The following is a 22273-nucleotide window of genomic DNA, read 5'->3' on the forward strand; positions in this document are numbered from 1 at the left end:
AATGTTAGATATGAAATAGTTCAGAAATATAAATATTTTCACTATTTTTTAACTATAATTCACTGCATTTGTTATATATAATCACAGTTTAAGGTAGCAGTGCTTTTCTCACTGTGATTTCTCATGTATTTTGATTCATAAATACACGTACATAAATCCACGTATTTTGATTTCTCTTTTGAGACCGAATAAAAAATGAACTAAACATTCTCGTTGACATTGAGAGTTGAATAAAAGCTCACCTCAAAATAAAATGAATTAATAAATTTATGGAAAATTTTACATAGCATATATTGAGCAGAAAGAGTAAACTGAATATACTTAATGGAATTAATAATTGGTAGAGTTTATTGCAGAATAAAATGCCTTAATTGCATGGTAAACAGTAGATCTTTTGAAGTTTTTCTATGTTGCATAAAATGCAGATTTAAATTTTTGATATTGATTGTCATATAAATGGCAATTACTGTTTTATTTTGCTCTGAAATGAATGGTTAGTAATAAAATTCTGGATGAGACAACCTTTAACATGCGCTAGAATTTACAAAGTTTAATTTGGTGCTGATTTCAATGGGTAAATTTCATTTTACTGAATTTTGCATAAAATAATACCAATGAACCATTGCAAATTATATTCAGAACTTTTTTTTTTTAATCTAAAAGGGCTATTAGTTTTGAAATGTGACTTCATATCGTCAGTCATAAACTTGTTTCGCTTTTCATTCAAGTCTTGCCATTTGGCAAAATTTAACATATTTACCTTTAAAATCTAATATATTATTGACTAACAAGCCAAGCTATTTAAAAGCATTACACACAGTTCTTAACAATGCTTTTTTAAATTTTTAATCTGATTGATTTAAAATGCATTTAATTCATGATATATCTAATTGAAAACATTTTAATATTTCTACATAATTACATGATATATTTCTTCATTTTTCAAATATATAGAAGATATATAACTTTTCTGGTTTCTGGTAATTAACATAATTACATGATATATTTCTTCATTTTTCAAATATATAGAAGATATATAACTTTCTGGTATCTTATAAAATGTTTTGCTATTTCCACTGCCCCATCTGTATTGATAATCTATGCATTCATAAACTTTTAGCCTCTTTGAGTGACTGCTAAAATCTGAGGCCTTTCAGATTTTTTTTTTAATTGTGTGAGCAGAAAGATAGAATTTTAGAAGAGCTTCTTGAGTTACCTTTTGAATGATATAAAGAATTGTTAACATAATGTCAGATTTTTACAACTAAATATTAAATATATAAAAAAGACTGCAGCATTCTCATGTTACGAAAACATATTTATTTATTCTGAGGCTAGGAATTGATTTAGTTTTAAAAATACAATTTATTCCTTTTAACAATTTCCCAACAATGTCATCAAAACACTATAAATTCCTTACATGTTTTAAAGAAAGATGATTCATTTATGTAAAGATTATTAAATGGCTAATTTTATTATTCAATTTTTAATACAAATTAACTGAAATTAGAAACTGATTTTGTAAAATAATTTAATTATGAATAATTCAATTTGGGGGCTATTGGATGTTTAAAAATGATCAAAAGATTTTTAATATCTTAAAAATAAAAGCAAAATTTTCAGTTTTAATATTTTGTATTAATAATTCACTTTAATTTCCTTGCTCAGTTTTAATATATTCACAAATTCAGATTTAAAAACAAAATAAGTTGTATAAATATTTTCAACATTTCTGATTTTTCCATAGTAACCATAATAGAAGGATTTGAGACTATCTTTGTAAAAAAAGTAGGTTTTAGATCATCACACCTTCACATACTTTCACTGTAATTTTCCTCTGTATATATACTGGGATGTGACACTAAGCAGTTGAGAGTATGTATTTAAGAGGTTAAAGGGATATTGTAACTAGTGTTTCAAATCCTGATAACATCCCATACGCTGTCGGTGGGACGTAGATAGGATGTCCTAAGGATATACTGGGATGTGACATTAAGCGCTCAGGAGGAAATTGGGATATTACGGGATGTCCTGAGGATGTAGTAAGTAGGACTTTAAATCCTAATAACATCCCATACGCTGTCGATGGGACATAGATAGGATGTTTTTAGGATATAATGGGATGTGCTTAGGTTTGTGGGATGTCCTGAGGATGTAGTAAGTAGGAGTTCATATCCTAATAACATCCCGCACGCTGTCGATGGGACTTGGTTAGGATGTCCTGAGGATATCCCGGGATGTGACATTAAGCACTCGGGAGGAGGAGTTTAGGAGGTTCGCGGGATGTGCGCATATCCCGCGAGCAACATCCTTGGGATATCCCAAGGATGTTTCTGTGCTATGTGGGACTAAGAACTTCTGAGCACTTCTCCGGAAGTGACTGAAATTCTCCATTAAATACTGGTTCTTATTCATTTACATAAAACGTGATACTGGAAGGGAGTTGTAGGTAGAAAACAAGAATTTAGAGAAAAGGGTTTCAAAATTAAAAATAACTATTACAAAATTAAAATAATCCCTACAAGATAATTAAATCTTTAACCGTCAGTGAGTATTGTGTTTTTATATCGTTAAAGTCTCTAAGTGAATTGCGTTGAGTAGCTCGTGACTTTTATTGGTTAGTACTCACTTGAGAGTTTATTGAGGAAATATCGAAAACTTTTATTATATGCAGCCAACAAACAGTTTTCAACTCTTAAACCAGTAACTTCTTCGAGTGTAACGTTAAAAGATATCCAATGAAAAATAACAGCGTTTTAATTATAGAGGTCTCGTATTATTCGCAAAAGAAATCTCTCAGTAGCGTCTTTCTTTGGTACAGAAATGGCATATAATCACATTCTGATGAAAAACTCTAAGAGTACTAAGTGCAAGTAAAATACTTCCAATTTCCAAAATTAACTTTCCACATGAGTTAAAGTTTTAAATAAATATCTGAGATTGCGTCTCAAAAATCATTCGAGCGAAAACAATGCTTCGTGCTTCAAGAAAGAAATCCCAGTTTCTGGATCTTTTGTTTCAAATAACTGATAACTTACATTATTTACACTTTTTACAACAGGAAACCCTTCTGCATGAATGAACTAATAATACTTTAGCGGAATGATATTTTCTTATCAGAAAGCACTTTTAAAATATTTTAGAAGCATACCAGCAGATATTGAAACGCAATCAATTCAAAATCTCAAGGCATTCGCGAAGGGTTTTACCACAGATGTGGTCATAGATTCTTCTACAAGGATCATTTTAGAATACACTCAATTATTGTTAGCTCAAAGGAGTATTATTCCAGAAGGGTTATTATTCTCGAAACAGCATTTTGCATTGTATCACTATAAACGGTGTATCATTTTTGAAATTGTTGTCACCAAATACTATCACTCTGTACTATCAAAATCGTAAAAAACAACCTTATATTTAGCGTAGGTATAATGAAACACTCAATCGATTTCGAGGGCAGCTAAAGGTCCCTCCTCATCAGGAGAAAGAAATACATAGAAAGAAGAAAATAGGAATCACAGAAACACGTGGTGCTTATCAGCACTGCACGTGGTTATAACTAGATTTTTAATCAGAGTTGCACTGGCCGCCTACTTTTACTGAGCCAGGCTGTCTGATCAAGCATAAAGAAATATTAGCGAAGTTAAAATAGGGAGCGAGGGGCAAATTTGCCCCTCGCTCCCTATTTTAACTTCGCTTTAGGTTGTTTTTTACGATTTTGATTGTGACATTAGCGTGTTTCTCTTCTAGTCTACTCTGTACTATGTTTACAGAAATTAAATAATTAAGAATCTTTCTGAAGGTATGCATGTTTCTAGCTCTGTGCAAAACAACTATACCTACAGCCATCCAATATATAATTTAGGTAATTAAATTTTTAATAACGTAATTCTCCTCCCGAAGATGGGAACATGGAAGCCCTAAATTGGAATTTGTTTTATTATCTATTTCATATTTTGTAAAACTTTAACGAATTTTTTATTAACAAACTCAACGATTTCAAAGCGAGCAGTGGCAACACTGTACGGAAAATAACATTTTTATCTCCGTTAACATTGTCTATCGGAAATTCTAATTCGGAAGTTATGCTGTTTTTAAATATTTTGCGATATTACTGTTGAATTGAAATTTATGTAGTTCAAGTGGGAAGACCATGATATTTAGTAAATAAAGGTAACACACAAAACGTTAAAAAACGACCCTTAGGGTGTAATATATAAAACCTGAAAGCTTTCAGTTTTTATTTTTTATTCATGCTTTTTCAGTATTTATTTCCAGTTTTTATTTTAAATTCATGCTTTGAATAATTTAATGACAGGAAGTTTACATATTAAACAAAGAATAATTTTTAATCGGTTACGACAAAGGTTACGACATTAATAAAGATAAAAGGTTACGACATTAATAAAGATAAAAATTTGGATAAAGTTATAAATTCGCAATATTTCTACAGATTTTTAAAGTTTTAAATTGACATTTCTTACGTTTCCCAAAGTATAGCATTTTATCAAATGAAAGATCCTCTGATCAAAGATGAATCGATTACTTATATTTAAAGTTCCTTTTATTAAAAGTTACGACATTGTATTCGTCGTATTTGTGAACATACGGCGAAGGAAAATTTCCGCGCTCCATAAGACTTTATACACGTAATTTAAATCTTCTAATGCTGTAAAGGTAGTGTCCAGATTCTTTTTACACAGCTTACAAATAAAACAGCCAAATAAAGAAGCGAATAAATTCTATAAAAATTACTAAATAAATCCATGAATGTAGCTCTCAACAGACCTGGAATTTGTATAAAAGGTGGAGCATGTTGGAATACGCAGTTGATTAGCATTTCACGGCATGAGAAAATACAGGCGAGAGTAATGATTCTGAAAAACAGTATAAAAAAAGGGACTAAAGTGTCGCTTTTTCTTTCGTAAATCACCTTTCCTTGTTGTCTTTTGTATTAAAAGTCGTGCTATGCTTCTTTTATGATACAGAACTCATACGGAAAAGTCTCAGAATTCAATAATGGGAGAACTGCAGCCTACTGGAACTGGATTATCATATCGCGCAGTTGTTCTTCTCTTTGATCGAGATTACCTGTGTAAGGTTTTATTTAGTTTCCTTAACCAGTTACTTCATGTTAATTTTCTTTCCTCTCCTTCTCGTTTCTTGTTTTCCTGCCATACTGTAAATTTTTACCTCGCGTGTATTCAAATGAGGTCGAAAATAGGTACTATTTGATTACATAAAATTACGTAAAAATTACATGAAATCTTATGCTAAAATAAGAATCCGTAAATTAAGTAGGCCTTCAAATATACAAAAACCACCTCTCGCAATTACATGAAATCTTATGCTAAAATAAGAATCCGTAAATTAAGTAGGCCTTCAAATATACAAAAACCACCTCTCGCAATTACATGAAATCTTATGCTAAAATAAGTACCCGTAATTTAAGTAGGCCTTCAAAAATCCACGAACCACCACTAACAATTACATGAAATCTTATGCTAGAATAAGGATCCATAATTTAAGTAGGCCTTCAAATATCCAAGAATTACCACTCACAATTACATAAAAAATTACATGAAATCTTATGCTAAAATAGGTATTCGTAATTTAAGTAGGCCTTCAAAAATCCACGAACCACCACTCACAATTACATGAAATCTTATGCTAAATAAGGATCCGTAATTTAAACAGGCCTTCAAAAATCCACAAACCAACACTCACAATTACATGAAATCTTATGCTAGAATAAAGATCCATAATTTAAGTAGGCCTTCAAAGCTCCAAGGACCACCACTCACAATGAGCCGTCCAAATCGATATAAATGGTAATTCTTTCGACTGCCTATCTTTGAGTATGGATTTGAATTTCGGAGAATGCTCGGCTGTTTGTAAGTTTGTAGTGTCTGTATGGCATGGGTACATTTAAAATACTCCAAATTATTCCAAACATGAATTTGATACGTAACAGTATTTGAGTGTATTTTAAAATGAGAAGCTGAAATTCTTCTCGATAGCTTTAGTTATAAGAGAATAGACGTGGAAAATTTTCGAATACGTCTCCTGGAATACTCATCATCGAAATTGGGGCGGAAATCCCTCGTCGACGTGAATGTAAAATCTATCGCTCCATGTGGTAGACTCTGAGCAATGTTCTTGAACATGATGACAGATTCGTATAAGCCATTCATGGCAAATGCATTAAGGTGCAAATGTGTGGTTAGTTGAAATAACAAAAATGTTAATACAACAACAACAGATTATCGTAAATCAAGTATATCAGCAGAAGTATGACTTGGAAGCTTGAACACAACCTTCTTTTTTAGCTGCCTAAATGAGAATCACGAAGAAAAAACATGTTCTCACGTGATTACAACAGACGAAATACTGGAAGACATTCCAGCTTATGAAGGGCAAATAAAAGCCTTGAGCCCTTTATTGACAAAAGGGAACGCAACTATGAATAACTTCTTTCTTTAAATGTTGAAGGTAAAGACGAGGTAGATAGAAGTGAAATGGGATTGAAACAAGAATTTAACCTTGCATATTACACTACCCGACACTGAAAATATAACAGCAAGAAGTGACCAGAAAGTGATGAAACTCTGAAACAGAGAGAGACAGCAATGAACAATACGTGATCTTCTTTTAAACTTGTAGGGCTTATATTTATTTTAACTAACATTTATTTTAAGTTATCTTTATGTCTAGCCTTTACTTTCCCCTACAATTGCCAATGCTAGAGTATGTATATTGTAGTAGCGTGCGCAGTATATTCAAATTTAGCGGAAGTAAGTTGAGTTTAAATAGAAAGGAAACGAAAGTGTAGGTGTGCTACTTGAATCGCGAACGTGAATATTGCTCGGTAGAAATTTAGAACAGCGCGTGTCGGCCTGTGTGCCTAGCTCGGCAGATTTTGCTAGATCTCTCAACTGCTTAATCAGTAAGCTCGTTGAATCTCAGCGATAATTTAGAACGCGGTTAGGTTAGTTTAAGATCTCAGAGCCTCGTGGATAGTGATCTCGCTATTTATTCATCCAGTCATTATTTTTCAGTTCTGCGTTCTGTTTCAGTTAAACCGCCGGGTCGGCGTAGTTTGTGAGTATCAAGTGGATGCATCTGTTATTTTAAAAGTTGAATAAAAAGGGCTTTAAACCCTTCTTACGTTTCTGTGTAAATTCACACTTAGTAGCAGTCACTACCACAGTTTGCTGACAAGTTGGGGCCTCTAGATCTTACAAACTTTTAGAGGGTAGAATCAGAATGTTTTCTGCCAGTTGAAGGCCACGTTGCTAGTTTAATTATCTTGAGAGTAGTATTCTGCGATATATTCTCGCTATATTATTCTCGCCACTAGGCCTGTCATGTCGACTTTAGGTCATAGCCATCTTCCGTGTTACTCTAATTATGTAGCCTTTCGGCTAACTTACATTTACTTAACGAAGCAAATTTAAGTACTTTTGATTTAAACTTACATTTACTTAGCTAAACAAATTTAAGTTCTTTTGATTTAAACTTATATTTACTTAATTAAGTAAATTTAAGTACTTTTAATTTAAAATTACATTTACTTAGCTAAGTAAATTTAAGTACTTTTGATTTAAGCTAAAATTGACGGTTATTTTGTAAGCACAAGTGGTACTTTCTGTTAACCTTTAATTGAGTTAAATAAAAGAGTCCTTTAGAACCTTTTTCAGTCTCTTTGGTACTTTAAGCTGTGTTCAGACGACGCTTTAAAGTGCATAAGTTAGTTGTCAGGCAACCAGTCTGTGCTACGAGCCAAAATCTGGTTTAGGGCTCTTGGCATAAAGTTCGAAGTTTTCAACTTTATGCCGACTTGGGATAAGAGTCGACCAATCAGAGCGAACGCGCGAAACCTGGATGGGAAAGCTGTGGACACATCCACGCAAGCGCAACTTTAGCTTCTCTAAATGGGTGCGGTTAGATCTTGTGTCGTAGGTGTGAACAGAATTCCCGCATTTTATTCCTTGTTACTATGCCTCTGTGAGATTTATGTTGCATTCTGAACGCAGCCTTACAGGAGTGATAATTCATATAAGATGTTTGGAATTTTCGTACATTTGATGCTACCAAAAACACGAAACTTCATAACTGTCATTATAATAAATATTATGCACAATGACTATTATAAGAGCTTGCATTCGAAGGAACCAGAAGAGAGCCCAGAGTGACTTACAGATTTGAAAAGGACCCATCCACTGACGCCTGAAATGACATGCATCTCGCCCGTATCACTCTTAGGCATCGTATAACCGCATCACGAATCTTGCCCCAGAAAATTGGAAGCCTTGCACGACACAAATACTCGATTGTAGGAACGGCAACATCTAAAATGGCACGGAGATATTTCCTTTGCTTTCTCTTGCGCTGTAGCAAGTAATCAGCATTTACAATGGTACAGCACATATAAATGCATGAATAGCGTAACGTACATTTTTCTGCCGCCCAACTCGAAAAGTAGTTAGCGACACTGACTCCTAGACTTGGCTTCGAATCCTGGAGAAAGCTTTGACGTTTGTAAATATATAGTGTCTGGGCCGCATGGGGGCACTCTAAACATGTGGCGAGCCAAAACCTTTCTCGAGAGGTTAGTGGTAGAGGAAGAGGAGTGGGGGAGACCTTCGAAACTGTCTCCCGGGGGTGCTCTCCACCAAAACTGGGGGCGGAACTGCGCAAAGTCGTACTGTCTCCTGCCATGGTGCCTAAGGCTCCTGCAGACGACAGGCGTAATCCTGTACTCCTTGACGTGATGAATTTCGTTAGATTGTGCTCATGTCAGATAAGCGGGATTACTCACAATACAACAGTAATAACGTATGAATAAGTACGGTTTGCAAAATATGTACGATCCTGCTGTTTTCCTACATGGAATTGAAGTTTTTAACAGCCAGCAATGCGTTTACTTTAGTTGATACTAGAATATATTATTTTTAAGACTACAACAAAAGTTCTAATCATTTACCAGTGAATTTAAAAAAGAAGGCACTGAAGTAGAATATTATTTACGGCAAAATTTTTAAATTATTAAGTAATTTCGCTACTTACTAACGCCTTATTTATCTTTTTTCTGCCTTTAGCAAATGATTCAGCTGTATATTTCCGCTGAACGAAAAAAATGTGCATATTTAAGCAAACTAATTTGCTATTATCTCTCTTTCAAACTAAAAAATTGAAATTTATCAGAATTATAATTAAATTAAAAACGCTGTTCTAGAAGTAAATCTAAATTACGATAACAATTAAATACTTTGTCGGGCAGCATTTGATTAGCTTTTACTCTAAATGAAGTAAACCGTAATTTAAATTAGCAAATACTGGACTAATTTGTCTCTCTATTGACATGTTTATTAATACTGGATGTATGTCTCCGTAAATCACATGTTCTGTTAAACCACAACAAAATGTATAGAGAAGTTAAAGCAGTTAAAATGCTAAAAGTTCGCATAAATAAATTATTCAGCCAAGACCAATTATACATGCCCTCTGTGCTTTCTTTCAAAATTCATTTTTAATTAAAACATTACATTGAAAAGACTAGGCTTCTAAATGCCAGAAATGGTAAAAAATAAACTGTGTCTCTTCCGTTAATTGTGTCTTAATAAATTGTGTCCTTAAATAAACTGTGTCGTTAATAAGCTGTGTGTAAACTTACTAAACTGTGTCCGCAAAGTTTAAAGCAATTTCTCCCCTTCTTCTCTATTTAAAGGGTTATTGGGTAGCGACACAAGATCCAGTCGACGCTGTTCTGGTGGTGTTGAGCTACAGTTCAACCAATCTTAGTTCGGGAGCCAATTTTAGGCTTTTCTGGGAAAAAAAGCTTAAAATAACACTGGGATTCGAACCATGGAATTTCCGGTTGCCAACTGGATGTGCCACCATGGTAGCATGATCGGAGGATTTTGATAGTTTTACAGCATATTCTCGCGTTTTCTTAAAGCCGGAGTGTGTAAATGCAAGACAGATATGAAAAGAGAGAAAACTAAAAAGAGCCTTAAACAGTTAGAATTAACTGCATTACAAATTATTTTACAAAATGATTTAAAAATTATTTACCAGGCTTATTAGAATTTTTCAACTGATGGATTTTCAGGTATGCACAATTAAAAACTTTTAGCATTAGTAATTCAAATAATCCCACAGGCTCTTAACAACGACAACTTCATTTGTCTCATTCCACGATGAATGTCGTAGGCTTGTGCTGACCATTATTATACAAACCAGATTGGTAACAATAAAAAATATTCTCTCATTTTTAAATTCTGCAAACTGAACTTTCTAAACAACAATTATACAATTCTTACATTCACTGGCGTGTAAAATCGTTCAAACAACTTTAATGCATTTCTAAGTAACAATGTTTTACATTCTGAAAAATAACATTTCGATGTATACATTTAGTCCATTAAGTATTTGCACAGTGTTCTACCAATGGATAGAAAGAAAAAATTTCTTTAAGAAATTAGTTATTGTTTTCTTAGATAGCCGTTTTTCCTGATTAAGAAGCTTTTTGAAAGGAAAGAATTCGAAGATAGCTTCAACGAAATGGGATAAAATTCTACTTTTATAATATTCGAAAGCAAAAGAAACTGCATACGTTTTCACTAAGCATTAGAATTTGAAAAATAAGATTTTAAAGCTTCGCAAATCCAAAGTAAAGACTGATTACATAAAAATTTTCCATTACAAAGATTTTCAATTGGAAAACCAAAAAAGCGTCTTTACGTTTTCAGAAGATATAATATTTCACCTCTTGCTATTTTACATACAATTACATATATGCATACATTATACATACATTGCCAATATACAGGCATTTTAAGTGCATATTTTGCATTAAACGTGGAAGAAAATTATCCCGACGTTTGAAATAAAACATCAAAATAATAATCTGAATTTCGTTCGATCTCTACTTGTCACATAGCAAACAAAAAAAACAATAATTAAATGAACGAAATACTTACGCGCATATTTATAAAATTTACTTTTCAGTGCTTTTAATGAATCCTTATTTATAGATACAAAATATCTTGGAAAAAAACTGTTATACTAAAAGAAAGCATTTTATATAAAGTTATTAAACGCTAGGACATACAGTATATTTTCGAATGTAAGCCGATTCTTGCATAAGCCGAGATAAGATTTTGTTGAAGAAATTCATCCAAAATTCACAATTTACTTTAATCTGCGTTTTTGCTAGTTTCGAATTAAATGCCGTCATTTTTACTGCACAGTACTCGGCATGACGCAGCATCCCAGCGGCCGAGCGTTTACATATAAGAGCCAGATACGGTTACAGTTACGTACAGGAATCATTACATTTATTTAGTTACATTTCCAATTATAGTTATTCAATTACAGTATCAGTTATAGTTACAAAAGGATGGGATTAAAATGTCGTCAAATTTTGCGACTTTGCCAAATTTGGGGACAAAAGTTAGTCGTTAAGGCCTTGGCAAGCTTGACAATATCTCGCCAATTTAGCAAGATATCTATTTACCTAAATGTTAGACATTTCCTGTAAATTTTTTTTTTTTTTTTTTTTTTTTTTTTTTTTTTTTTTGGCAAAGCTTCATTCTCTTTGGACGTTTCATGTTACATTACACACAATTCGAAACAGTATATTTCCTTTTTGAAGACTCAAAAAAAGTCTTTTAAAGATATAGGACTTTCCATAATGCTCTGGAGTTTCTAACCTAAGAAGTGATTAGGACACTCCTGTGCAATGAAATAAATAAAGGTTTTAAAGAACAATAATATCTAGTGAAAGCTATAACGGAGAAACACTTATAAACACAACTAAAATCAATATCTGTACTTTTACATTACGTTAATTACAAACTCTTTCAGCGTCAGAAGTCAAAGAGCTTTGTCTTAGCTACTCTAAGAATTCTGTCTAAACTATTAGAATTTCCTCTTCTTCCTTTATTAGAAATTTGTCTTCACTCGTATCGAGTCTGCCATCCCCTTAGGGTTCCCGTTTACATCACTTAAGTGTTTAGGCACTCAGATAAATTGGTAAGCATCGAATGTTAACACACCCGTGGCAAGTTACATTCGCTCTTCCCACTAAGCGGTCTAAACTCACAAAGAATAGAAAAATTAAGTTTCTGCGGCCTCGTCTCATTTATTTCGAGACTGTAGTGGCAGGGCCGAATATGACAGATAAAGGATTTTAAAGGTAAAATTATCTAGAAAACTTTAACTTTTATAATTCTAAGATTAAACGTTTCCGTTCACCTTCATGTTTAAAATGTCGCACGTTTACGTGAAACTAACAGAAAGTTAAATTTCAATAGACCCCTTCGCCTAAAGCTCAGAAAGCTTCTAGCAATGTAAAACATTGTTTTAATTATTCAAGGTATTCTATATTATTCGTTGAGAATTAAATACGTATATAAATTACTTTACGTGTATATTTACAGTCAATAAAAGCATGCTATTCTAGAAAATGCTTAAGTAAAATATTAGCGGAAATGTATTTGCTTTGCAAAGATGGTAACACATTTAAAAATGGATTGACATTAAAGAAAGGAAATTTATGGCATGCTAAGAGAAAAATACCGAATTTGCTGTAATTTCAAATAATAATCAAATTTTTATACCTGTTGTCAGTGGTTATAACTGGGCACTTACTACTATTGTTTATGTGAGTATCGTTTGCTTCATTTTATTGTTGCAAACAGCGTTTTTCTTCCTTTAGTTTTGAACTTTATGTGTGGCAACAAGATAATTGAATTGATAGATTGTGTTTGTGACAGCCATGTAGAATGGCTCGCTTATTTTGTATCAATTATTTCGCATCGCTGACATATTATTTATAATTAGTGTAATGAAATAAAAGTGTAGTCCATTTGTTGATTGATTATAGTTTGTGAAACATATTAAGTGAAGAACATTTATTGTTGGTCAAAAGTCTAGCCGGAGAGCTAGTGAAGATAGTGACTGTTCTAAGCGTATTCTAACAACGCAAATATGCATATGGTTGGTGAAAATATTCCTCCACTTTGTGAGGTAAGTGGATTTTGAACAAAAATTCGTTTAATTTGTTGTTAAATTTTAAGAACAATGTTGTAATACAGCATAGAATTCGATTTCATTTTAATAATAGTGTTAAGTGATTTAAGAGCAATTTCTGTTTTTGAATTGATCAATTATGAGTGAACTTATAACTTTTAAAACAAAAAGAGCGGTCTTACGCAGGAGTGTTACTAATTATGTAAAGAAAATTGAAACTATTTTAACTGTAGATGAAATTAATTTAATAGAACTAGAGGAATGTGTCGAATTATTGACACAAAAAGAAATTGAGTTAAAGAAGCTTGATTCTGAAATCGAAAGTTTAATTACAGATACTAAGGAATTAGAAAACGAAATAGATAATGTTCAGGAGTACACAGATAAAATTTATTTGTGGAAATTTAAAGGTGAAAAAATATTAAAAAATCAAAATAGTAAAAATAATTCTAATAGTGTAATTTCAGAACAGATTCTTGACAATATTAAATTACCCAAGTTAACATTACCGACTTTTGGTGGTAATATTACAGAATGGATAGCTTTTAAAGACCTTTTCAGTGCTTGTGTAAGAAATAATACAAATTTATCTAATGCTCAAAAATTGCAGTATTTGAAGGCTGCATATCGCATTTTGAAATGTGAAGCATATCGCATTATTCAAACCATTCAAATTTCGGATTGTAATTTTGAAATAGCATGGAATCTGTTAGACGAAAAATATTCAAATAAGAGAGAACAAATTTGTGCATATATTAAACGTTTTCTAAGCTTATCAACTATTCAAAATGCATCAGCATTTGCTATTTTAAATTTAGTTGACAATATTAATGAAGTAATTCGTTCTTTAGAAGTATTGAATCAAACCATTGATAATTTTGGTGACACTTTAATAACTTATTTAATTTTGCAAAAATTAGACCCTTCTACAAAATTATGGTGGGAACGTCAGTTAAAATCTAATGAGATTCCAAAACTTACGACTTTAATTGAATTCCTAAAAAACTATGCAAGAACACTTCAAAATAGCAAATCAACAAGTAATAAGGTACCTAAATCTGTGTTTCAAAATAAGAATAATGTTCTGGTTGCTACTTTGGGTTGTGATTATTGTAAAGAAGATCATAGTTTAGCCAAATGTTCGAAATTCCTAAATTTATCGGTTCAGCAAAGGATAGAATTTGTAAAATCTAATCGTTACTGTTTTAATTGTTTATCTAATATGCACTTGCTCAAAAAATGCAAGAGTTTAAATACATGTCAACATTGCTTTAAGAAGCATCACAGTATTTTGCACATTGTAAATAATTCAAAGAATAAAACTCAGTTAAACAGTATACCTCCGCCTACGCAATCTATCCCTAAAAGAGATGAATTAACGAGTCCTAAGGACGTTTCAGCCACAGTTTGTGCCTCTCATTATGATTTGAATGCAAAAAATAATCAAACCAGTCACATTTTATTGTGTACTGCTTTAATAAAAGTTCAAAATTCTGAACAACAGTTTGTGAAGTGTAGATGTGTATGTGACACTGGATCTCAGAGATCGTTTATTTCAAGGGATTGTGTGAAGAAATTAGGATTACGAGTGAAAGATAATTCCATTTCTGTATCATGTCTAGGAGAATTTAATACTATAAGTAATGGGGAGGTCGATTTAGTATTCACTTCTCATTTTAAAAGTGATATTCGTGTATCAACATCAGCGTTTGTACTGGACAAGGTGACAAATAACATTCCCTATTAATTGCCATCAATCATCTTCGATAACTTCAGTGATTTACAATTAGCTGATCCATTATTTTACAAGTCAGAACCAGTTGACATTTTATTGGGAGTAAATGACGGGAGAAATTGTCAAACGTGGTCCTGATCTACCATTTGCTCTATATTCGAGGTTGGGATGGATAATTTCGGGTACTACAAATTTTGAATCTACAAATTTTGAGACAGTATATGTAAATCATTTGAATACAAACACAGATGAGTTAGTAAATTCTTTCTGGGAGTTAGAAAAGTTTCCAAATGTACAACCTTAAACAAATGAAGAAAAACTTTGTGAAGAACATTTTAAAAACTCGCATTTTAGAGACACATCAGGTCGTTATTCAGTTGCATTACCATTCAAACATAATAGAGATATTCTAGGTGACTCCCGTGAAATGGCGTACAGAAGATTTCAATACTTGGAGAAGAGGCTGTTATCTATGAAAGAAATTTACAACCAGTGTATTTAGTTTATGAAAGAGTACTTTTCACTAGAACACGTAGAATTAGTGCCAGACACAGATTATAAATTAGAGAATAAACACTATTATATCCCACATCACTTCGTGTTGAAGGACTCTAGCTTAACAACAAAATTGAGAGTTGTTTTCGATGCGAGCGCTAAAACAACCACAGACGTTTCTTTAAATGATACGCTAATAATAGGCCCAAAAAATACAAGATGACTTAATGTGTATTTTACTAAGATTTAGACTTCATAACATTGCAATAACCGCTGATATTAAAATGATGTACAGACAGATAAAGGTTCATGAAAAAAATAGAGATTTTCAGAGAATATTATGGAGAGACAGCCCATATAAACAAATACAAGTTTGTAGTTTGAAAAACAGTTACATATGGAACTGCAGCTGCTCAATATCTTGCAACCAAAGTTTTGAGTCAGTTAGCGATTGATGAAGGATTGAACTTTCCAAAGGCAAAGAATATAGTTTTAAGAGATTTTTATGTTGATGATATGTTAACTGGTTTAAAAGATAGTTCGGAAGGTATTGCATTGATAGACGAATTGCAACAACAGCTAAAAAGTGGTGCCTTTGATCTTCATAAATGGTCGACAAGTGAACCGTCATTGTTAAAAACCTCTGGCTTAAGAAACACAGATAGTGACAATATTCATCGTGTAATAGAAGACAAAACATTGAAAGTTCTGGGATTGGAATGGCATCCGGACAATGATGAATTCAAATGTAATGTCTGTGTAATAGAGTATCAAAGTGTTCCGACTAAAAGGATTATTTTGTCATTCGTAGCAAAGCTATTTGATCCATTGGGGTGGATAGCTCCATTTGTAATTCTCGCTAAAATGATACTTCAACAATTGTGGAAATTATCATGGGATGATCCTGTAACAGAAGAGATTGATCGAAATTGGAGAAATCTATGTAGAGAAGTTAAACTTTTGAATTCTATAAATATACCTATGAAAATTCTGCTACCTGATTATTTTCGATGTGAACTTCATGGATTTTGTGATGCGTCTGAAAGAGGTTATGCAGCAGTTATTTATATCAAAACTTGCAATAACTCTGACATTAATGTTAAACTCGTAACAGCTAAAACTCGTGTAGCACCATTAAAATCTATTACGATTCCAAGACTGGAATTATGTGCAGCAGTGTTATTGGCACGCTTGATTCAGTCTGTAAAAGCTGCATTAGTTATAAATTTTGATTTAGTGTAAGCTTGGAGTGATTCACAAATCGTGTTGTCATGGCTAAGGTCAGATCCTAAAAAATGGCAAGTATTCGTATCCAATAGAGTTTCTGAAATACCATCTTACCACCTGAGAACTGGAGTCATGTTGATGGAAAGGAAAATCCAGCTGATTGTGTTTCACGTGGGTTATTTCCTGCAGAACTATTAGCTCATCAAATGTGGTGGAATGGTCCGTCTTGGTTAAAGTGCAGTGAGATTTCCTTGTCTAAAAATATTCTTATAGATGAAGAGGCATTACCAGATGCACGTAAAACAGTCTCATTTGTAGTTTCTGAACCTGTACAAGAACTTGCTATTATATCAAATATATCTTCATTTCCAAAGTTACAACGCATATTTGCTTGGATATTAAGATTCATATCGAATTCTAAAATAGCATATCTAGAAAGAAATACGTCTTTTTTATCTAGTAATGAAATTCGAGCTGCAACTTTCTGTATTGTCCGAATAATGCAGCGATTTCACTTTTTTAAAGAAATTCAATGTTTGGAGTTGGGAAAGGACTTACAAACAGCAACCTCCTTAGCTTGTGTCCAATTTTAGATGACAACAAAGTGTTACGTGTAGGAGGAAGACTGAAAAATGCGCAACTATCAGAAAATGAAAAACATCCAATCTCATTACCTTCAAAACACAATCTGACAGAAATCATAATTAGACACTTTCATGTCAAATATCTGCATGCAGCACCAGAACTTCTTCTATCTTTAATTAGACAGCAATTTTGGATCATAGGTGCTAGATCTGCTATCCGAAAAGTAGTAAGATCTTGTATCACGTGTTGCAAACTTAGAGCTAAAACTGCAAGTCAAATAATGGCTGATCTACCGGAATCTAGAGTAACACAATCGCGGCCATTTCATCGAACTGGAATAGATTTTTCTGGACCGTTCATGATTAAACATCGTGCAGGACGTGGACAAAAATCCTTTAAATATTACGTATGCTTATTTGTGTGTTTTTTAATCAAGGCAGTATTATTGAAGTGGTAGAAGATTTGTCAACAAAGACATTTTTAAGTGCATTGAAACGATTTATTGCAAGAAGAGGGAAAGCATTTGAGATTTATAGTGACTGCGGTACTAACTTTATAGGTGCAGACAAAGAAATCAGAAAATGTTTTTTGCAATGTAAGCAAAATCAAGAAATTCACAAATTTTTGTCTTTAGAGGAAATAAAATGGATATTCAAAACACCATCATCTCCCCATTTTGGTGGACTGTGGGAATCGGCAGTAAAGTCAATGAAATTACATCTAAAAAGAACTATTGGTGATACTGTGCTGACCTATCCGGAATTTCAGACCTTGATAGCGCAGGTTGAGGCTTGTCTCAACTCTAGGCCATTGTGTCCAAGATCGGCTGATCCAAATGATTTAATTACATTAACACCTGGTCATTTCCTAATAGGAACGTCTTTAACTGCCATACCTGAACCAGACCTAAATTATAGTTCCTTCAATCAGATTGACAGATGGCATGTGAGACAGTTTATTTTTCAGCACTTCTGGAAAAGATGGAGTCGAGAATACCTGTCTCAGCTTCAACAAAGACCTAAATGGCAAAAACGTCAAAACAATTTAGAAGTCAATGACTTAGTACTCATCAAAGAAGACAACCTTCCGCCTCTTAAATGGAGGTTAGGGAGAATAATTGCTGTTCATCCGGGCTCAGATCATAGAGTCAGAGTTGTTAGTATTAAAACTGGTCATGGTGTCATAAAACGACCAGTCGTGAAATTGTGTCCTCTTCCTATTCAGACTAAAAACTATGTACTGCTTCGCATATAATATTTTGTATTATTTTTCTTATGTTTATCTTTTATTACAGACTAAGAAGTTTCAAAATGCTCCAACTGTTGAAATCCCCTGGGATTTCAACGAGGGCCAGGATGTTTATGTGAGTATCGTTTGCTTCATTTTATTGTTGCAAACAGCGTAAATTCCTTTTGTTTTTCTTCCTTTAGTTTTGAACTTTATGTGTGGCAACAAGATAATTGAATTGATAGAATTGTGTTTCTGACAGCCATGTAGAATGGCTCGCTTATTTTGTATCAGTTATTTCGCATCGCTGACATATTATTTATAATTAGTGTAATGAAATAAAGGTGTAGGAATACAGTCCATTTGTTGATTGATTATAGTTTGTGAAACATATTAAGTTTAAGAACAACTATAATTTTCATCTCTGAATATTTTCCTAACTTTCGTGAATAATGGCGGATGTGCGCCAAAGAGGGAGTAATCTGAGAATATATTTTAAGTTTTTCGTAAGAATATCGATGTTAATTTTCTATGTTTTATTTTACTAGTCATTTGCTCGGCCAGCTACATAAAATTGTTATAAAAAAGAAAAAAATATGCATTTAATCAACCAACTCAAATCGCTGAGTTTCTTAGCTAAATTCGAAAGACAAATATTGAGCGTTGTGCCGAGTGGCAACATGTTTCGTTCCCATCGTTGACTTATTTCTTTTATATCGCTAATTAAATTTGAAACTTTAACACTTTACGCGCTGCCGAGTGGCAACACAAAGTCTTATATCGCTTAGTGTTTTAAATAAAAGTTCCTTATATTTGCAAAAAATGTAATATAAATAAAAAGAAACTTCAAAGTTGAAGCTTCGAGGTGCACATTTTCGGGTGGAACACTATGTGTACTCAAAATACGGTGGCTGCATATGCTGCTCTTTTTTTTTCACAGTGCGGTAAAATTTGAAAGACAAATAATATATTGCATTTCCCCGAGTGGCAACACACTTACTTTTATATCCCTGAGTTTTCTGATTGAAATTGAATCATAAATATCTTAGGCTTGGCCCAGTGGCAACCAAAAACATTTAAATTGATGAGTTTTTATACTCTTCCGTCAGTTCCTTAAATTCGCACAAAATACAAAACAAATAAAAAATAAACAAAATTTGATGTTTCTATGCGACGCCATTTTCTTATAATTTGAAGAACATACAAACATACATGCACACAGAATCTTCATTATTTAACTCGTTCATTTCCGCTTCCAAGTTAACTCGGGCTGAAAAATAGACACCAGTGTGCCGTTCCCGAGTTAAGTCGTTTTTCTCGGGGAACGTTTTTCTTTCTGATTGACTGTTTTGGCTGTTGTTTTTTTAAAGCAACCAATCATGAAGCAGCATTTAGCCAAGCCTATACCCTCACTTTCAAATAATAAATATGTGTTTCCGTTTCCTGTGTTTGTGCAACGAATTTTTTTCTGTTTCTTGTTTCTTGAGTTAAACAGCGGCACTGAACAGGTTAATACAAGATGAAGTATGCGGCAGTGTCCGAGTTTTACGCAGAGTTAAGAAGCTTCTGTCAGGAGGAGAGGTACGTTTTTCGAAATCTCGTTTTAAAGTATTCGCGCGAAGCTGACAGAGAGAGCATTTCACTTCTGCTGTAAAGGATCTACACTGTTCTAATGAGATAAATAACACGGTACCATCTAACGGTTTTAGTAAGAGCTGATACTTCCTTTATTATCGATTATGTCTTTTGTGGAAAAATCACCATCAGCGTTGCTTTATTTCTTAACCTTTTTCGAAATATTCGGAAAACACTGAGAGACAGCGCTCTTAATTTCCGTTTTAAAGGTTCTACACTCTTCCCAAGAGTAAACGAACATGACTCCAACAAACGGGTTTACTTAGAAATGATATCGGAAACGTAATAACGGTGACGAGAACCTGACATGTGATATCTGCACGTAAGATGGGTTTCATGACGGTACCATTCTAATAAATGCCCTGTATGTGGACTCCTAAGCGGGGATTATCGAAATCGTACGTAGACTGTGCTATACCTCTTGTTTTGAAGGTCTAGTGCGGAAAATTTCATCAAGATCGAAATTAAACTGCTGCTTTGCATGAATTACACATATACACAAACAAAAAATGGACGCTGTATAAGAATATATAAAAACAGCATATCTGAGAAATATTTGAAATCTATGCTTCAATATTTAGTACAAGATCTATGCAAATCATTTTTTAGCAAATGTAGTAAACAAATGTAAGTTACTGTAACGAAATTAGCTTGTCCTCTTGGATTGACAGGGAAAATAATTCCGTCCATTTCCGAGTCAAAACCACGAGTTTGAAGCTAAGAACATGGCCTAGCTATTTCACGATTATTAGCTTAATTTTCAGAGACAAAAATTGGCAGCTCGTAGTAAGAGTGTAGATAATAAGAGAAAAGTTTCTGAATCGCTGATTCTCTCTCTACTAAACTCAGATTTTGAGACACAGTGCATTTACATATTCCTGGAGAGTAGACGAAACAGTAGGAACGACAGACAGATTCTAATGTAAATAAAAACATATTCATTAAAATAAAAATTTACGACATAAATTTTCAATTTCAGCGATTGCTAAGCTATTTTATTATAAAAAAAAATTTTTTAACAAAACTTTCATTCTTAGCCTGTATAATATTTCATTTTTGAAACCTCCTTTAACTTTGTTCATTACTCTGTGCGAAAAATAAATGAACTGAAAAATTATAATTTTGCCTGTCTTCCAACCGACAATAATTTTATGAACATTGTTTAACTTAGCATGAAGTCAAAGTTGAAACAAAAATGTCTTTTTCACTGTCTCTGCATTTTATAAATAAAATCATACTGAAACCGTTCTGCTCTGAATTTTTTTCCTTCTCCCTCGCCCCGCGCAAATTTTTGGCCTTTTTCTGCTTGTTTCCTTTTTTTCCCTTAATTTAAAAAATGCTTTATTGTCTCACGACTTGGAAATCTCTTTCGGTTTGTGAAACACATTTAAGCATAAATGAAGCATTAAAAATAATTACCTAAGTTTATAATTAAGGGCAAATTTAAACAAGTTTATTTTCTAATTACCATGATAAGAGTATTAAAAATGCACGAATAACTGAGTTTGAAATTGAAAATGAAAATGCTATTATTTTATTTTTTATCCACTTCTGTTTAAATCTCTTATTTTTTTTTTTTTTTTGGTTTTTATTCATTTGCTACATTTCATTAATTGTTGTGCTTGATTTAATGTTTCTTCTTTAATATCCTGAAAAATCAGATTCGAAACCTTTAAACTCTCCGATATTTAAATTTTTTACCAAACAGTTTACTATTACTAGCAGGCAAGTATGCCAGATGAGCGGGTCTCTACCAAAGTAATATTTAAAAGTTCTATGTACTGAAAAACTGAAAATAAAATGAACTATTAATTTAATGCACTGTATACAAAGTTTCGCTGGCTGGAGCCAAAGGAAAATTTATGAGTTCTATGCACAACTGTAAAGAAACTGCATGAAAACATTTCAGTATGAATGAAGACAATTCATTCTTTCCAAGCAAAAGCAATTTAAAAATACTTTTTTGTTGCCAAACCAAGGTAAATTTATCTCTTACGTGCCATCTGCGAATTTGTAAGTTTATTTTATTTCGTGTTGTGTTTTGTATTTGTTTTTTTTCCTTACCTCTGTCAGCCTTGTGTAATACATGTGCTGCACAAGGAATTAAAAATTTCCAATAAAAAAAATAAAAAGGTAAATATATATAAAAAAAAAAAAATCTGAAAGGTTTCAGATTTTAAATTACGTCCAAAGTGGCGTTTTTTTAACGTTTTGTGTGTTACCTTTTATTTATTAAATATCATCTTCTTCACACTTAAACCATAAATTTCAGTTCAATAGCAATGTCGCAAAATAATTCTAAAATGAACCTATCCTTAGAATTTCCGATAC

The 22273-nt window shown here is 32.7% G+C and overlaps 1 protein-coding gene across 1 annotated transcript in view; it reads right to left on the bottom strand.

Moving 5' to 3' along the window:
* LOC118186930 (otoferlin-like) overlaps positions 1-22273 on the bottom strand; it is a 963443-nt gene that overhangs the window by 707976 nt on the left and 233194 nt on the right. The window lies entirely within an intron of this gene.

Source organism: Stegodyphus dumicola, chromosome 3 (genome assembly GCF_044657685.1).
Source record: "Stegodyphus dumicola isolate Sdum_Otavi_A_Nest chromosome 3, ASM4465768v1".
Lineage (NCBI taxonomy): Eukaryota > Metazoa > Arthropoda > Arachnida > Araneae > Eresidae > Stegodyphus > Stegodyphus dumicola.